This window comes from Plecotus auritus (assembly GCF_963455305.1).
Source record: "Plecotus auritus genome assembly, chromosome: 7".
NCBI lineage: Eukaryota > Metazoa > Chordata > Mammalia > Chiroptera > Vespertilionidae > Plecotus > Plecotus auritus.
Window position 1 is genome coordinate 53,140,359 of NC_137774.1, and position 17,271 is coordinate 53,157,629.

The window sequence follows — 17,271 nt, forward strand, 5'->3', positions numbered from 1 at the left end:
TGAAAGGCTGACTGGGTGCCCACAGACAGCAGCTGAAGGTCCAGAGGGATATCTCAGCTGTGTGGGGTTCCCACTGAGAACTCTGAGGTCTAATCCCCAAGCTGGGCTCCCAGCCCAGAGCACCAGAACTGAGAAAGGTGCCCACAGAACATCTGGCTGTGAAAAGCAGCAGAATTGCTGTCTGCCAGGGAAAGACAGCTGGAGATGCAGGTACCCTCTTAAAGGGCCAACACACAAAATTTCATGTGCAGCCACTCACCTTGGACTCTTGCAGAGGAAGGGCAGAGTGGACTGGAGCTGTGTGAGGAGAGTCCAGGGTTGGGAGCTCTGGGGTTGGAGCTCGGAGGGCAGCCACCCGTTTCCTGTACTGAGTCATTTCCTCATGCTGGAGAGGACATCTTTCTCCTACAGACCTCAGCTATACAGGTGGTTTTGGCCTGGGGGAAAGGCAGTCACCACACCCTGTTGGAAGAGCTCTCATTCCACCCTGTCATCCATAGCCTAAGGCCAATCAAGGCTGATCACAATCACACTGCAGGCAGAGGAAGATCTCTGGAGGTCTTTGCCTGATCTCCTTCTGGGCCTGGGCTAGGAAAAGCTGACCCTTGTGCACATCTTGGTCTTTTCCAAAGGCATCCAGCCCCAGCAGAGGGAGCCACAAGCTGTGGATTACTGATAGCACCAAACAGGGGACTCAGGGCCAATCAGAAATAGCATCTGACATTATCCTGTGCTAGTGATTGGGAGTCATAGCAGATCTACCTAATACACAGACACAAACCTAAACAGGCAGCCAAAATGGGGAGACAAAAAAACAACCCCCAAATGAAAAAACAAGAGAATCCTCCTGAAGAAAGATAAATTAAATGGAGATAATAAATTTATCTGATATAGAGTTCTGAATAATGATGGTAAAGATGCTCAACAGCAGGCTAAAAGATATAGTAACTATGAAAAAAAGAACAGTTGGAAATAAAGAATGACATGGCACTAATAAAGACCACATTGGAAGGAATACACAGAAAATTAGGGGAAGCTGAGGATCAGAACAGTGAATTAGAAGACAGGGTAGAAAAATTCTCTCAGTCAAAGAACCAGAAAGAAAAAAACAATTAAAAACAGGATAGTTTAAGGGAGCTCTGGGACAACATGAAATGTAACAATATTCACATAATAGGTGTACCAGAAGGGGAAGAAAGTGAGCAAGGGATAGAGAATGTGTTTGAAGAAATAACTGCAGAAAACTTCCCTAACCTTGTGAAGAAAAATGTCATACAAGTTCAGGAGGCACAGAGCGTCCCAAGCAAGAAGAACTCAAACAGACCCACACCCAGATACATCATAATTAAAAATGCCAAAAGTGAAAGACAAAGAGAGAATCTTAAAGGCAGCAAGAGAAAAGCATTTTGTTACATACAAAGGAGCTCCCATAAGGCCTTCAGATGATTTCTCACCAGAAACTCTACAGGCCAGAAGGGAATGGCATGAAGTATTCAAGGTAATGAAACCAAGAATTGGAAACCAAGATTACTATATCCAGCAAGGCTATCATTCAAAATAGATCATTGGATTCAGTCTTGAGTGGCCTAAGGCAGTGGTCAGCAAACTGCAGCTCGCGAGCCACATGCAGCTCTTTGGCCCCTTGAGTGTGGCTCTGCGTTAGAACCACTTCTTCAAAATAGACTCGCCCAGGCCAAAAACTGACTTCTGCGCATGGGCCACGAAGTTTCAGTCGCACTGTACGTGCGCACCCACATGTGGTATTTTGTGGAAGAGCCACACTCAAGGGGCCAAAGAGCTGCATGTGGCTTGCGAGCCACGCTTTGCCGACCACTGGCCTAAGGCAATCATCCACACATGGGGGAGGAGGGAGGTTTTCCAACAGGGTGGTGCAGTTGCTTCTGACTGGAGGATAATTGGTCTTCTCAGTCTCTTAATGGACCTCAGAAACTTCACAGGGTGGGGCAAGGGGTTTTTCAATAGGATGGCGTAACTGTCGCCCTACCAGTCAAAAACTGCCTGGAGAGCAAAAGTCTGAGAAATATGTCCTCCACAGTGTGAGGGAGTGACTAAGCATAGGAAACCAGGGAAACTACCCTCCGAGCTCTAGCCCCAGAGCCCCCAATCCTGGACTCTCTTCACATAGCTTCAGTCCATTCTGCTGTAGTCCAAGGTGAATGGCTGCACATGAAATTTTGTGTGTTGGCCCTTTAAGAGGGTACTTGCATTTCCAGCCATCTTTCCCTGGCAGACAGCAACCCTGCTGCTTTTCACAGCCAGATGTTCCATGGGCACCTTTCTCAGTTCTGGTGCTCTCTGCTAGGTGGCCCAGGTTTTAGACCTCAGAATTCTCAATGGCACCCCCTCAGCTGAGATATCGCTCTGAAACTTCAGATGCTGTCTGTGTGCTACTGGTCAGCCCTTTCGCACCTCCTCCCTCCTACCAGTCTCTATGTGGTCTCCACTTTCCGTCCTTGGTTATCAGGGTTCTCTCCAGCTAGTCTTCAGTTGAGTTTTCAGGGTGGTTTTCTGTATTTTAGTTGTAATTCCAGTTGGTCCTGGGAGGGTGTTTGTGTAGCATCCACTTACTCCACTGTCATTTTAAATCTCAGTATAACTTCTTTAGTCTTTAAATTGTTCTAACTTTGTCCTGACTCCCCATGTCATCAGGCAACAGAGATAACCTCAATTTGCCAATTTCCTATTTTAGTGAAATGGGCAGGATGAAAGGAAGCCCAGATGACTGCCCCACAGCATCCCTGGATAACCCATTCCAATTAGACCAAGAAGACATAAGAGATGTCTTCATTAAAGAGTGGAAAGAGCCTGGCCAGTGTGACTCAGTGGTTGGGCATCGACCTATGAAGCTGGAGATCATGGTTTGATTTCCGGTTGGGGCAATGCCTGGGTTGTGGGCTCGAGCCCCAGTAGGGGGTGTGCAGGAGGCAGCCGATCAATAATTCTCTCTCATTATTGATGTTTCTATCTCTCTCTCCCTCTTCCTTCCTCTCTGAAATCAATAAAAATATTTTTTTAAATGAGTAGAAAGAAGCTATATTAGCTAGGTTTGCTTGAGGTTACTGAGAGAAGCTTTTTTTTTTTTACACTTGGAGAAGTTAATAATCAGTGATAAGCACTTGAAAACTAAGCAAATAAAAGAGACAATTAGTAACACTAGGGAAAAAAGAGAGTTTAACAAGAAAGACAGTGCAGTACAGGTCCCAGTGTAAATGTAGTCACAGTCACAAGGCTGTGCAGTAGAGGTTCTTAGCTAAGTGATACTGACTGTGAGCTCAAGCGGGGGTTTAGAGACATGTGTGCATGTTTTTGGTTCCCAATACTGGCACTTGAATGTCCTTTGCAATGAAGAATTGTCCCATCAAAATGCCAATATTGCCCTTATTAAGAAACTGAATATTGATTAAATAAAAAAATTGTGACTAACTATTGAGGAAATGGCAGTGGGAGTTGGAGAAAGGTGTGTGCATGTAAACGGGGTCTAACAGTGCAGCTGATGGAGGGGAATACCAGTTGAGGCTAACAAGAGGCCAGCCAAAAACGTAAAAGAAAAACCAGAAAGGGAGATGTCCGTAAGGGACTTGAAGCACTCTGACATGTTCTTTGGGATCTGGAAGTCCACATACATGTGCATACATGCAGGAAAGACCTGAACACACCATCCTCTTTACTTCGGGCTGACTTTGAGGCTCTGAGTGAGCAGAGATGGAAGCTAAGGTCGAGTTTCGAGCTGTCTGCAGAGCACGGGAAGCCCACTGAGCCTTCTGCCAAGGCTGCAAGACCTGTGGGTTCAAAGCATTTAAGGAAATCTCTGTCCAGTCATTAGCTGACCACTGAGTTGCCACACGTGACAAAGACTACGGACGTTACAGAATTAGTCCAAGAAATTCACTAAACGCACAGCAACAGCAACCAAGGGGAAGGAGGGAGAAGATCTCATATTATACAATCCAAATGTTCTGTTTTCAACAACAACAAAAATGAGACATACATTTAAACAGGAAAATAAGGTCTACACGTAAGCTTAAAACAGGCCATAGAAACTGCCCCTAAGGAGTCCCTAAAATAATTAGACAATAAATACTAAAGGTAACTCAAATCTGTATGAAGAAATAAAGTACACCACAAGAGGTGTAGTCCTAGACCAGGGGTGGGCAAACTTTTTGACTCGAGGGCCACAATGGGTTCTTAAACTGGACCAGAAGGCCGGAACAAAAGCATGGATGGAGTGTTTGTGTGAACTAATATAAATTCAAAGTAAACATCATTACATAAAAGGGTATGGTCTTTTTTTTTTTATTTCAATAGTTTTGTTCATTTCAAACATTTTAACAAGAAGAATGTAAACACTAATTATTATAATTTGAAACTTCAAAAAATGGAGGAATCATAGCACAATAACATACCTTATATTGAAGATGGCAAAGGCAAAATAAAATTGCCTAACAAAGGAAAGGTACAAAAGCCTTTCAAATTAAACTTAAATATAATAAAATAATTTAAAACTAAAACAAATAGAAAAGAACAAAAAGTGTAGTGTGAAAGAGCCCATTATCAATGTCAGATTGCATCCACTGGACTCTATAAAAACAACCAAGTGCCACTTTTTTTTTTTTTAAATATATTTCTTTATTGATTTCAGAAAGGAAGGGAGAAGGAGAGAGAGAGATAGAAACATCAATGATGAGAGAGAATCATTGATCTGCTGCCTCCTGCACGCCCCCTACTGGGGATCAAGCCCACAACCCAAGCATGTGCCCTTGGCCGGAATTGAACCTGGGACCCTTCAGTCCGCAGGCTGACGCTCTATCCACTGAGCCAAGCTGGCTAGGGCCCAAGTGCCAGTTTTAAATGCCCATTGCAACAGTTTTTCTTATTAAAAGCTGGAAATGGCAGGATATTTATATATATACCCCTACTGTGTCAGCCTGGCAGAGCATTACAAAGGAGAAAACCCAGCATCTGGTGATGTCCATAAGTACAAGACTTCAGGCTGTCATTACCAGGAAAGGGTTTCATCCAAGTATTAGATATGAACATTTGATTTTCAGTTTTTCATTTGTCCAATTACTTCTGAAACCCTGAAATTAAGCGATTTTGTAATAAAATCTTTAGTTCATCACATTTCTATACAATCTTTTTGTTCAACCCACTGAATTAGGGTTCGTTCACACTAGCCGTGCTGCCGTTGCAGTGTGGTGCAGTACTGCAATGCAGCGCAGCTAGGGTTAATGCAGGGTACACAGGTTTCCATCATGTTTGCGTTGATGCTAATGTGCAGTGGTGCATGTTAACACAAATGCCCTGTAGCACGCATTTTTACAGGCGCAAGGGGGAGAAGCAAACGCAGCACAAAATGCATTTGTTTTGCCGCTAACACATGTGGTTAGTGGCCACAGTAGCGTTACTAATACCACATCCGTATCAGCAAAAAAATGCAGCCGCAGCATGGCTAGTGTGACATGTCCTCTGTGTGTCTTTATCCCTGCTGCGCGCGTCCGCAGTGGGAAAAAAACTGCAGTGGATACAAGCCCTAAAAGCTGAAAGTCTTTGTTGTTTTATTAACAAGTCATTGTGATGTACAGAATGTGGGAACAGGAAAAAATTGTGTTTGAGTAGAGCTCTTAATCTTACCTCAGAAAGGCTCTGATACTGTACTCTCCAGGGGCGTGTCTCCCTACATCACCACGATAACGAGTCTAGGCATTCCCAGGGTGATGTCGGGAGACACGTCCGCAGGCATTACAAGGAGCCTCTGGAAGATTGAGAGGTTGTTCCTTCTACTGAATGGGCGGATATAAATCCGCCCACTCAGAAGAAGGAGCTGTGGCCGTTTCGACATTGCCATGTTAACACTGCTGGTGAAGGAGCGGAGGGGAGAGCAAGAGAACCCTTCGCTCTTTCGGCTCCGCAGGCCGGATAGAACAGCCGAACGGGCCGGATCCGGCCCGCGGGCTGTAGTTTGCTCACGGCTGTCCTAGACAATGATTTTAAATCAGCTATCATGAACATGTCAAAAACTGAAAAGAATTAAGGGAAAGTATGAGAATAATGTTTCATCAAATAGAGAATCTCAACAAACAGATAGAAATTATGAAAAAGAACCAAATAGAAATTCTAGAGCTGAAAAGTACAATAACTGAAATGAAAACTTTAGCAGAGGGGCTCACGAGTAGATTTGAACGGTAGAAGTAAGAACCAGAGAACTGAAAAAAGGTCAGTTGCAAGTAGCCAGTGGGAAGAATAGGCAAATAAGAGACTGAAGAAAAGTGAACAGAGTCTCAGAAACCTGTCCACGCCATCAGTGTACTGACATATGCAAAATGAGAGTCCCGGAAGGACAGGAGAGACAGATGGGACAGAAAGAAAATTTAAAGAAAAAAATGGTGAAAAACTTCCATAATTTGATAAAAAAAATTTAATCTGTACATGCAAGAAGCTCAATGAACTGCAAATGGGATAAAAGCAAAGAGATATCATATACATGATATTCAAACTGTCAAGACCAAAGTCAAAGAAAGTCTTGAACACAGCAAGAGAGAGCTGATGCATCATGTGCCAGGAATCCTCAATAAAATTAACATGTGACTTCTTATAAAAAATCAAGCAGGCAGTGGGCTAACAAGACAGCAGGTAAAAACTCCACCACTGGAAGACCTAAAATAATTAGACAATAAATACTAAAGGTAACTCAAATCTGCATGAAGAAATAAAGTACACCACAAGAGGTAACTATACAGGTAAATATAAAAGACTAGAGGCCCAGTGCACGAAACTCGTGCACTGGTAGGGTCCCTAGCAGCTACCAGCTACTGGCCAGGTACTCCCTTCCTTCCCTCGGCTGCCTCCACTGCAGCTGCTGGTCTAACTCCCAGACGAACTCCCGGTCGAGTGGACAATTTGCATACTACACTTTTATTATATAGGATAGTATAATAAATATAAAAGGCTTCATAAAAAGAACAGTTATAAATCTGTGTTGATGGGCACACAAGATATGATTTGTATGACAATAATAGAAAAAAGGAAGGGGGGAGGGAGCTCTATAGGATCAAAGCTTTTGTTAACATTGTATATTTTAAAAATCTAATAAAAAAATTCATGTGACCTTTTGTCACCAGGTCTTAACAGCTTGGGGATGGTAGAGGCAATGAGGCAGAAGCACTGCCTTGAGGGGGAAATTGCAAGATAGCTGCCAGGGCCAGCATGCTTCTCTTTTGGGCATAAAGTTCGTCACATGACGCTAAGAGCACTTTTGAAGGAACAAGTCTACACTGTCCCCAGTTGCTGGTTCCAGATAATTCTCAAGTGTGCCTCCAACCCAAGCCCAAACTGACACCCAAAATATAAAAACTTCTTAATCGAGAAGCAATAAATTATACACTCAGCTTTAAAGAAGCAGAATAGTAGAAAAGTACAAAGACTCCAAAAGTGTATTGTTGATTACTTATAAACATGCAGCAAACAGTGAAGCATCACAGTAAAAGTAGAAGCATTCCTTTGGCACGGAAGAGCGACGCTGCCACTCCTGTAAGGAAACAGCCTGGACACCCCGCGAGGAGGACTCTGGGTTCTGCAAACCTAAGTCTCAGTATGTCTGTTCCAAAGACAAGAGCCCAGCATCAAGTTTCAGAACACCTACATCTGGACAAATCAGCACAGATTTGCTCTTCAAAAAAATGTGAATAAAACCAAAAACACTTCTCTCAACTAAAAATGTTGTTTAATCAGAGTGATTCCCAAAAGAAGTTAAAGGTGGACTTCAGAAATGTCTTATTTTCTTTGTAAAAGATGGACTATGAAAATAAAAATAAAAATGTTTAATGCAATTTCTGAAACTAAAAATAAAAGAATTGATATGAAATTAAAACTGTTCACTAGACTGTATTTAACAAAAAAAGAGGCATAATGGAGGAATAGATGAACAGAAAAGGCATAAGACATATAGCAAACACATAGCAAAATGGTTGATGCAAATCCTACCTTATCTGAATACCACTAAAATGCAAATGAATTAAATATCCTAATTAAAAAGTAGATATTGGTAGAATGTGTTTAAAAAAGTAGATCCAAATATATGTTGCCTATGAGAAACATACTTTAGATTAAAAAACACAAATATACTGAAAGTAAAAGGATGGAAAAAATTATATTATGAAGAGTAACCAAAAGAGAACTGGAGTAGCTACACTAATCCCAGACAAAATAAACTTAAAGATACAATTGTTACTAGAGACAAATAAGAATGTTTTATAATAATAAAGGGGTCAATTCCTTATAAATATGTATGCACCTAGTAGTGGAGCCTCAGAATACATAAAGCAAAAACTGTCAGAATTGAAGGGAGAAATAGACAAGTTAATAGTAATAGTTGAAGATGTCCGTATTCTATTTTCGATAATGGATACAAGAACTGGACAGAAGATCATGGAAACAGAAGACTTGAACAACACTTTATAGTATAAACCAATTAAACCCAAAGGACATCTCCATAGAACACTCCACCCAACAACAGCAGAACACACATTTGCTCAATGCACATGGGACATTCTCCAAAACAGATAATATAGTAGGCCATAAAACAAGATTCAATGAACTTAAAATTACTGAAATCATACAAAGTATGTAGTTCAACCAAAATGAAATAAAATTAGAAATCAGTAACAAGTGAATGTTTGGGAAACTTATAAATATTTTTCCTTTTTTTTAAAGAATAGTTTATTGATTTTTAGAGAAAGAGGAAAGAAGGCAGAGGGAGAGAGAGAAACATCGACATGAGAACACAACCTCTATCAGCTGCCTCCTGCATGCCCTCCACCCGGGATCAAGCCAGAAACCCAGTCATGTGCCCTTGACCAGGAATGGAACCGGCCACCTGCTGGAGCACGGGACGACACCCAATCAACTGAGCCACACCAGCCAGGGCTACAAATATTTTGAAATGAAATGATACACATAAGTAATCAAAGAGTTAAAGAAGAAATCATAAAGGAAATAAGAAAATAGTTTTATTTTTTATTTATTATTTTTTTTTAAAATATATTTTATTGATTTTGTACAGAGAGGAAGGGAGAGGGATAGAGAGCTAGAAACATCGATGAGAGAGAAACATCAATCAGCTGCCTCCTGCACACCTCCCACTGGGGATGTGCCCGCAACCAATGTACATGCCCTTGACCGGAATCGAACCCAGGACCCTTCAGTCCACAGGCCGACGCTCTATCCACTGAGCCAAACCGGTTTGGGCAAGAAAATAGTTTTATATGTTTTGAGAAAACAAAACTACAACATACCAAAATATATGGGATACATGAAAGCAGTGCTTAGAGGAAAATTTATAGTTGTAAATACCAAAATTTAAAAGGATTAGAGGGATCAAAATTTTAAAGGATTAGAGAGTAACCAAAACTCTCACCTAAAGAAACAAGAAAAAGAGGAGAAACTAAATCTAATGTAGGCAAAAGGAAGGAAAGAATAAAGACTAAATGGAAAAACAAATGGAATAGGAAATTAAAAAAAAAAAAAAAAAAAAAAAAACAGAAAAAAAATAATCAAAACCAAAATTTGTTTCTTGGAAAAGATCAATAAAATCAACAAACCTTTACCTGGACTGATCAAAAGGAGAGGGAGAGAGATGGTGATTTACTAAAATCAGGAATAAAAAAGAGACATTACAAAAATAAAAAGGAGCATCCAGAAGTACTATGAACAAATAAGAAAACCTACATGAAATGGATAAAATCCTAGGAAAAAAAGTCAATTACCAAAACTAACTCAAGGAAAAATAAAAATACGAATAAATCTGTAACAAGTACAGATATTGAGTTAGTAATCAAAACATTTCAAAGAACACATTTTACAAAGAATGAACACACACTCTTTTTGTGAAGGGGTTTCACAAGAAAGGAGGGAGAATACGTCCCACTAAATTCTATCAGGCCAATATTATCCCAATACCCAAACCAGAGAAACATATAACAAGAAAACTACAGAACAATACTCCTTATGAATGTAAATGCAAAAATCCTCAGCCCACAACTGAAACGAGTAACATGTTACAAAGATTATACACCATGACCAAGTGGGATTTATCTGAGGAATGCAGGGTTGGTTTATTAGTAAAATACAAACATCAATTTATGTAATACAACTTGTTAATAGAATAAAGAACAAAAAGCATGTGATCGTACCAATAGACACAAAGCATTTTAATAAAAACCTAACACCCTTTCATGATAAAAAAAAAAATCAACAAAATAAAAGTGAAAGGAAACTTTTTCAATCTTCAAAAGCCATCTATGAAAAACTAACAGCTAAGCCTCACTGGTTTGGCTCAGTGGATAGAGGGTTGGCTTGCGGACTCAAGGGTCCCGGGTTCTATTCCGGTCAAGGACATGTACCTTGGTTGCAGGCACATCCCCAGTAGGGGGTGTGCAGGAGGCAGCTGATTGATGTTTCTCTCTCATGGATGTTTCTAACTCTCTATCCCACTCCCTTCCTCTCTGGGGTAGGGTTAGGGTTAGGGGTAGGGGTAGGGTTAGGGGGTAGGGGTAGGGTTATGGTTAGGGTTAGGATAGGGTTCGGGTTCTGGTTAGGGTTTGGGATAGGGTTAGGTTAGGGTTAAAGTTAGGTTAGGGTTAAGGTTAGGTTTGGGTTAGGGTGAGGGTTAGGGTTAGGGGTAGGGGTAGGGTTAGGGGTAGGGTTAGGGTTAGGGTTCGGGTAGGGTTAGGGTTAGGGTTCAGGTAGTGTTAGGGTTAGGTTTCGGGTAGGGTTAGGTTAGGGTTAAGGTTAGGTTTGGGTTAGGGTGAGGGTTAGGGATAGGGTTAGGGATAGGGTTAGGGTCAGGTTAGGGTTAGGGTTAGGGATAGGGTAAGGTAGGGTTAGGGGTAGGGGTAGGGTTAGGGTTAGCGTTCGGGTAGGGTTAAAGTTAGGTTAGGGTTAAGGTTAGGTTTGGGTTAGGGTGAGGGTTAGGGTTAGGAGCGAGCGGGAACCTGGAACTAAGCTTAGTGAAGAGGCTTAGGTTTTGAGTCACTTTCTGGGGATCCCACAAGCTCCCAGGGAGGTTTGCAGCACCCCACCCCTCTCTTACCAGGCGCCCCCTTGCCATGTCTTTCCCAGTAGAGATTTGGGGGTCAGGAAGAGGTAGACATTTGGGTCAGATGAAGGAATGCTTTGAGACAAATGGGGCCATAAGCGTGGACTCTGAGGTGGAGCCAGGCCGCACCTGCAGCCCGGAGCCCACCCGGAGCAGCAGGTGAGTGGGAGTCCCGTTGGCCTGGGGCCACGCCATCGCCATCGACATGGCCATTGTGGGGGACGCTGGCTGGACGCTGTTCCCGCCGGGCCTGGCGTTCATGTGACCAGGAAGCACCGTGCTCACTTCCTTCCATCCTGTCTCAAGCCACGTGGCTGCGCCCTGGCCGCAGCCTGCTCAGCACAGCCAGGGCCGGGGCCCTCTCCACGCGGTGGGACTCCGTGGGCCTCAGAAAGGAAGGAAATCCTCACCGGCTCCAACAGGCATGCACCGTGGGGACACTACGCCGGGGAAGATATTGAGACACACACTGTCTGACTCCATGCCTAGGAGACACCTAGACAGCCACGTTCAGAGACAGAGGTGGCTGCAGGCTGGGGTTGGGGGGAGGAAATGCACGGGGACAGAGTTTCAGTTTGGGAAGTGACAATGCTCTGGTGGTGATGGCTGCATAATGCAAATGTACTTAATGTCACCGAGCTATACACTTACTAGTAGAAATGGTGAAAATGGTTTTTTTTTAAAGTCAACTTGGGGAAACTGAGGCTACCCTATGGCCTCATGGCCACACGTTGGACCAGCACCTGTCTCTGACCGTGGTGCCCTGGGAGGGGCTCTGGCCCAGGAGGAGGAATCGGGGCTGTCACGGAGGGGAGGATGGGGTGTCTGTGCCTCTCAGCGGGCACCCGCTTACTCATCCTCCTGGGACCTCACGCAGAGACCCCGCCCGCCCCGAGGCTGTGATTTGCCAGGTGGAGCTGGTGCCCTGCACTTGGCCTCCGTTGCTCAGGCTCAGCAACTGCTCGTTCACGAACAGCAGGCCTGACGCTGTGGCTCTTTTCCCGACCTCAACCTCAAGTGCCAGCTCTCAAAACTATCATTAAAATGCCCAGATTTCTTCATTAAAGAAGACAGTGTCTGCTGAACGCCATAATGTTTACCTGAGTGTGTGTTCAGGGCTCCTCACAGACAGGAGCAAGGCCGAGAAAATTCTGAACAAGAAGAGTGAGGGACGCACGCGGCCAAATGTCAGAGCACCCCGGAAAGATGCCGAGCTTTCAAAGGCCTAGGACCAGCGAGAGAAGAGAGAAAATAGACTGGCGAAGCAGAACAGAGCCCAGACTGGGAGCTGAGCAAGGAGGCATTTCCACCTGCGGAAGGGGGGCGGGCAGCGGGCGGGGCTCCGGCTGGTGGAGGGAGAAGCTCAGGTTCTTACTTTCTAAGACACAAAACCCAGAAGCACAAACAGGAGAGAGACCAACATGCTTAACCACAAAAAATGAAAAACTGCCGTATGACTAAAGACACATAAACAGAATCAAGAGATTAAAAACAGACTGGGAAAATATTTATAATACATAGTAGGCAATATGTAATATTTGCTAAGAATAACTGGTATACAAAGAGCTTCTAAAAATGGATAAGACAAACAGCCCAGTAAAAAAAATGGATTCCCAGACAATTCTTTGAGGGGAAAAAAAGTAAAATTGAAGAGAAGCTTGATTTCTCTAGAAAGCAATGTAAATTAAAGCAATGATGGTATACATTCATTTACTTAACAGATTGAAAGGCATAAAAAAGTATTGGTAATGTCCTATTTCAGCAAAATTATGCAGAAGTGGAATGCTCTCATACACTGTTGGGGATGGATAAGTAAGTCTTAGAGGAGAGGAGAGGGACTCAAACCCTCCCTGCTCCCCCCGCCCCCGTTGCTGCTGGGGGTGGAGTTCTCGTGTTATATGGAGAAAAGGAATTTTCTGAGACTCCCACGGAAAGTCGAAAGCTTTATTTCTGTGGAATGACACCCCTGGGGTTCCCTCAGTCCAGTCATACAAGAAGTGTAGCTGGGTTTCAGGAGAGCTGCAGTCAGAGCCAGTGCCAGTTTCCGGTCCATATTCGCATAGTCCAATAGCATCAGGCCACTGCAGTCCTTCAGTCTATGGTGTGGGGCCCGCGTGGCTGTGGGCCATGCAGGCGAATGCAAGAGACCAAGAGAGTGTGCCCAGAGCATTAAGAGCCCAAGAGCAAGGATCAGCAAGAGAGTGAACTTCTTTGTTTAGACCCTAAACTTTAGGGGATTATGTCCCAAATGGTCACACACTTACAGTAGCTATGCCCATTCCGGGCAGCCATCTCTGTCCCCAGGTATGACTGACATACATGTACCTTCTCTAGTCACCCTAATTCACTGGGCATGTGTCTATCTTCCCTTTGCTGGGTCCTTCCCCACCCTGGGTAGTGAGAAATTGCAGCTTCCTGGTGCAGCTGCTCAAATGACATGCCTCTCCTTTGCTTTGCTTCTTTCCTATTAATAATTACTAGCTCATTACAACCATGTCATAAGTAGTATCTTTCTGGAGTGATTTGATGCTAAAGGTTCACATAAAAATGTCAAATATATAAACCTTTGCTACACATTCCCACTTCTGGAAATTTACCCCACAGAAGTACTTGTGGATATTCAGGAAGAGCTATGGACAAGAGTAACAACAAAAAATAACTTCCATGACTAGAAGAGTGGTAAAAAATAAATTGTATACTTGGCTGGTGTGGCTCAGGAGTTGAGCAATGACCCATAAACCAGGAGGTCAAGGTTTGATTCCCTGTCAGGGCACATGCCTGAGTTGCGGCCTCGATCCCCAGTAGGGGGCGTGCAGGAGGCAGCCGATCCATGATTCTCTCTCATCATTGATGTTTCTATCTCTCCCTCTCCCTTACTCTCTAAAAAATAAAAATATATTAAAAAAATAAATTGTGTGCGTCCAATAGTATGGAATACTAGACCAGGAAAATGTGTTCTTGGAGAGATGTCCACAAGATAGTTTTTAAAAACAGGTCTCCTTACAGTGTAGGTAGAGTAAGTCTACTTTGGTTTTTTAAACATCTGTATATGTAGCCCTGGCTGGGTCTCTGTTGGTTGAAATGTCGTCCTATACACCATAAAGGTGGTGGGTTTGATTCCTGGTCAGGGCATGTACCTGAGATGTGGATTCAATCCCCAGTCGAGGTGCATGCTGGAGGCAGCAGATTTATGTTTCTCTCTCACATAAATGTTTCTCTCTCTCTCTCAAATTTTAAAAACTCTGTATATGTATAAATCCATATGCTCCACTTCATTAACTCCAGGTTGCATACCTTTATTATCTTTTAATAGGCTATGTCATCACTAGCATCTTATTTTCTAATATATGGCATTATGTTTGTATAAGCACAGAAAAAATGTCTGGAACAATATCCAAAACTGGACTGTGGGAGGGTGGGATTGGAAGGTTGGGGAGCGGCACTTTTACTGTCTTAAACATTGCTGTGAGCTTGTCTTTGTACTCTGAGCCCATGTCACTTTTGCAAAATGTAAAAGCAAAATACAAACAACAGACGTCAGGATCCGGCTGTGGCAGCACCACCGCAGCCCCCAGGGCAGGCTTTATTCTCAAGGGGGTGACAACTCTCCTTGCCCAGTTTTTTCCATTTTTCCCAGAACCCACACTGTCACCGCCGATGCCAGGAACAACAGAGCGCAGCTGAGGCTCCGCCCGGCCTGCCCACGCCGGGAGCTGCAGCAGGTGCGGCCGTGGCTGGTGCTGTCTTGCTTCCTGAGGCTGACGCAGAGTTTGCATTTCTGTTCTGGACATCTGCTGCGCAGGAGGCTGTGGGGAGACCTGTGAGATCACTGGATCCCACTTCCCATCTCATGGTTGAGGAAACAGAGGTTCAAAGAAGTGACGCAATGGTCCCAGCCCCTAACCTGGCCTCCAGGCGATGGGTCCCAGCGGTGTGAATGGATGAACCCGGAACTAAGATTTCCTTCACCTAAACACGTGTGTAGCTCTGAATTCTGTAAGATGCTTTGCTGCAAGTCCAAGCAAACCTGTGCAACAGTGGTTTACCCCGTAGGACAGTTAGCGTGTCCCTGAACAAGAAGTGCAGACTAAGCTATTCCTGGGGCTCGGATCACGGACACCAGCTTGTCCCTCCATCTTTGCCCCACCCCCTCAGCGTGTCTTCTTCACCCCAGATTTGTTATTTCATGGTTGCAAGATGGCTGCCAGAGCTCTGGACACGTGTTTTCACATGGCAGTGGTCAGAGCAGGAAGGGAGGAGGAGGTCAAAGCTCACGCATGATTCCCCTTACACCCTGTTGGCCAGAAGTAGTCACTTGCCCATGGCTTAGACCCGTGGTCGGCAAACTCATTAGTCAACAGAGCCAAACATCAACAGTACAACGATTGAAATTTCTTTTGAGAGCCAAATTTTTTAAACTTAAACTTCTAACGCCACTTCTTCAAAATAGACTCACCCAGGCCGTGGTATTTTGTGGAAGAGCCACACTCAAGGGCTGCATGTGGCTCCGGAGCCGCGGTTTGCCAACCACTGCCCTAGACCAATCACTGCCAAAGGGAATGGGATTACCTAATTGGCTTAGACCAGCCGTGATTCATCCTCAGAGTCTCAGAGTGCATGTTCCTGCTACACCGAGCCTCTGGTAGCAGCCTGGAGAGGGGCTGCTGTGGGGGACCCAGCTGCCGCAGCTCCGCATTCTTGGCAGTGACCATATTGGGCACATGGTCTGAGGTAATCTCCCAGCCTCCTCCGGGAGCGGTGAAGTCACAGCTGCATGTAGAACAAATGGCTCCAATGTGTGGTGAAGAGCCAAATGGATTCTAAACTTTCCCAATGACTCTTTCAGCTCAGCCTCCTCAGATGAGGTTTTGCAAACCACGCTGGTGAAAAAGGACATTGGCCACCTGAGGTCCCTGAATGAGCTACAGAAACAAGGTCTCATTGCAAATAAAGGGCTATCTGGAGACAGCAGGCGACGTGGGCGTGCAGGCATAAGCATTGGTGGAACAGGACAAGCTTCCCAGAGAAGATGAGTTGTCCTTTCCCACCATGAAAGGGGATCCGCCTGTGCCTGGGTGCTGATCTCAGCCTCTTTACCACCCCCTTCCGCACTCCCCCGGCTCCCCATTGAAGGAAGGGCAGCTGGGCTGCAGGCCTACACTGGGCCAAACCCCGGGCCGAAAGAGCAGAATTCTGCACAATCTTGGGGCCACACAGACAGGGAAGAGAAGAGGAGGGAAGTTGTATCCAGTTTTGACTTCCATGTCCCCTCACCATGTGACTGCCCCGGAGCCTAGTGCTTCAACCACCTACCTTCCCTGGGCTTGAGCTCAAAGGCACTGGGCCATCTTCACCCTGTTCCTGAAGTCCTCCCAACGCCTCGCATGTGCGACCTGGATCTGATACCCTTAAAATACGCTGACACTGGAGAGAACCAGCATTTCTGAGGAAAACTGTAGTGCCCTTTCCTTCCTAAGGGCCTGCACTGCCCCGTGCCTGCACTGCCCCGTGTGGACACTGCCCGAGGGCAGCTGCGGTGCACGCAGACCGGGTTAAGGCCCAGCTCTGCAGCTGACCAGCTGAGCGTGGGCTCTGGTGTGGCCGCTTCCCTCTCTGCGCAGCATCAAGTTCCAGCTGCGTGACAGGTTATTGTGTATCTTCTTTGGAGAAATATCCATTCAAATCCTTTGCCCATTAAAAAAGTTGGATTATTTGTCTTTTTGTCGTTGAGTTATAAAGTTTCTTTATATATTCTGGATCCTACACTTATCAGATTTATGATGATGTCTTGCAAACCACGAATATTTTTTCCCATTTGTCTTTTTTGTTGTTGTTGTTAACATTTGTAGAAGCTTTATTAGTATAGCCAAAACTGGAAACTCAAATGTTTATCTACAGGTGAGTGAGAAATGATGGTCTATCTATACAATGGACTACTACTCAGCAATGGAAAAGGAATGCATTACTGATGCGCACACACATGGATAAATCTCCAAATGATGATGAGCGAAAGACAAAATGTGTAAATATGGTGGGAGCATTTCAGATTTGCTTCCTGGCAACTGTCATCAGTTTTGGCTCAAATAAACTCAGAAAAAAAAATTTTAAGTATAAATATGGTATGATTCCATTTTTACATAATTCTAGAAAATTCAAAC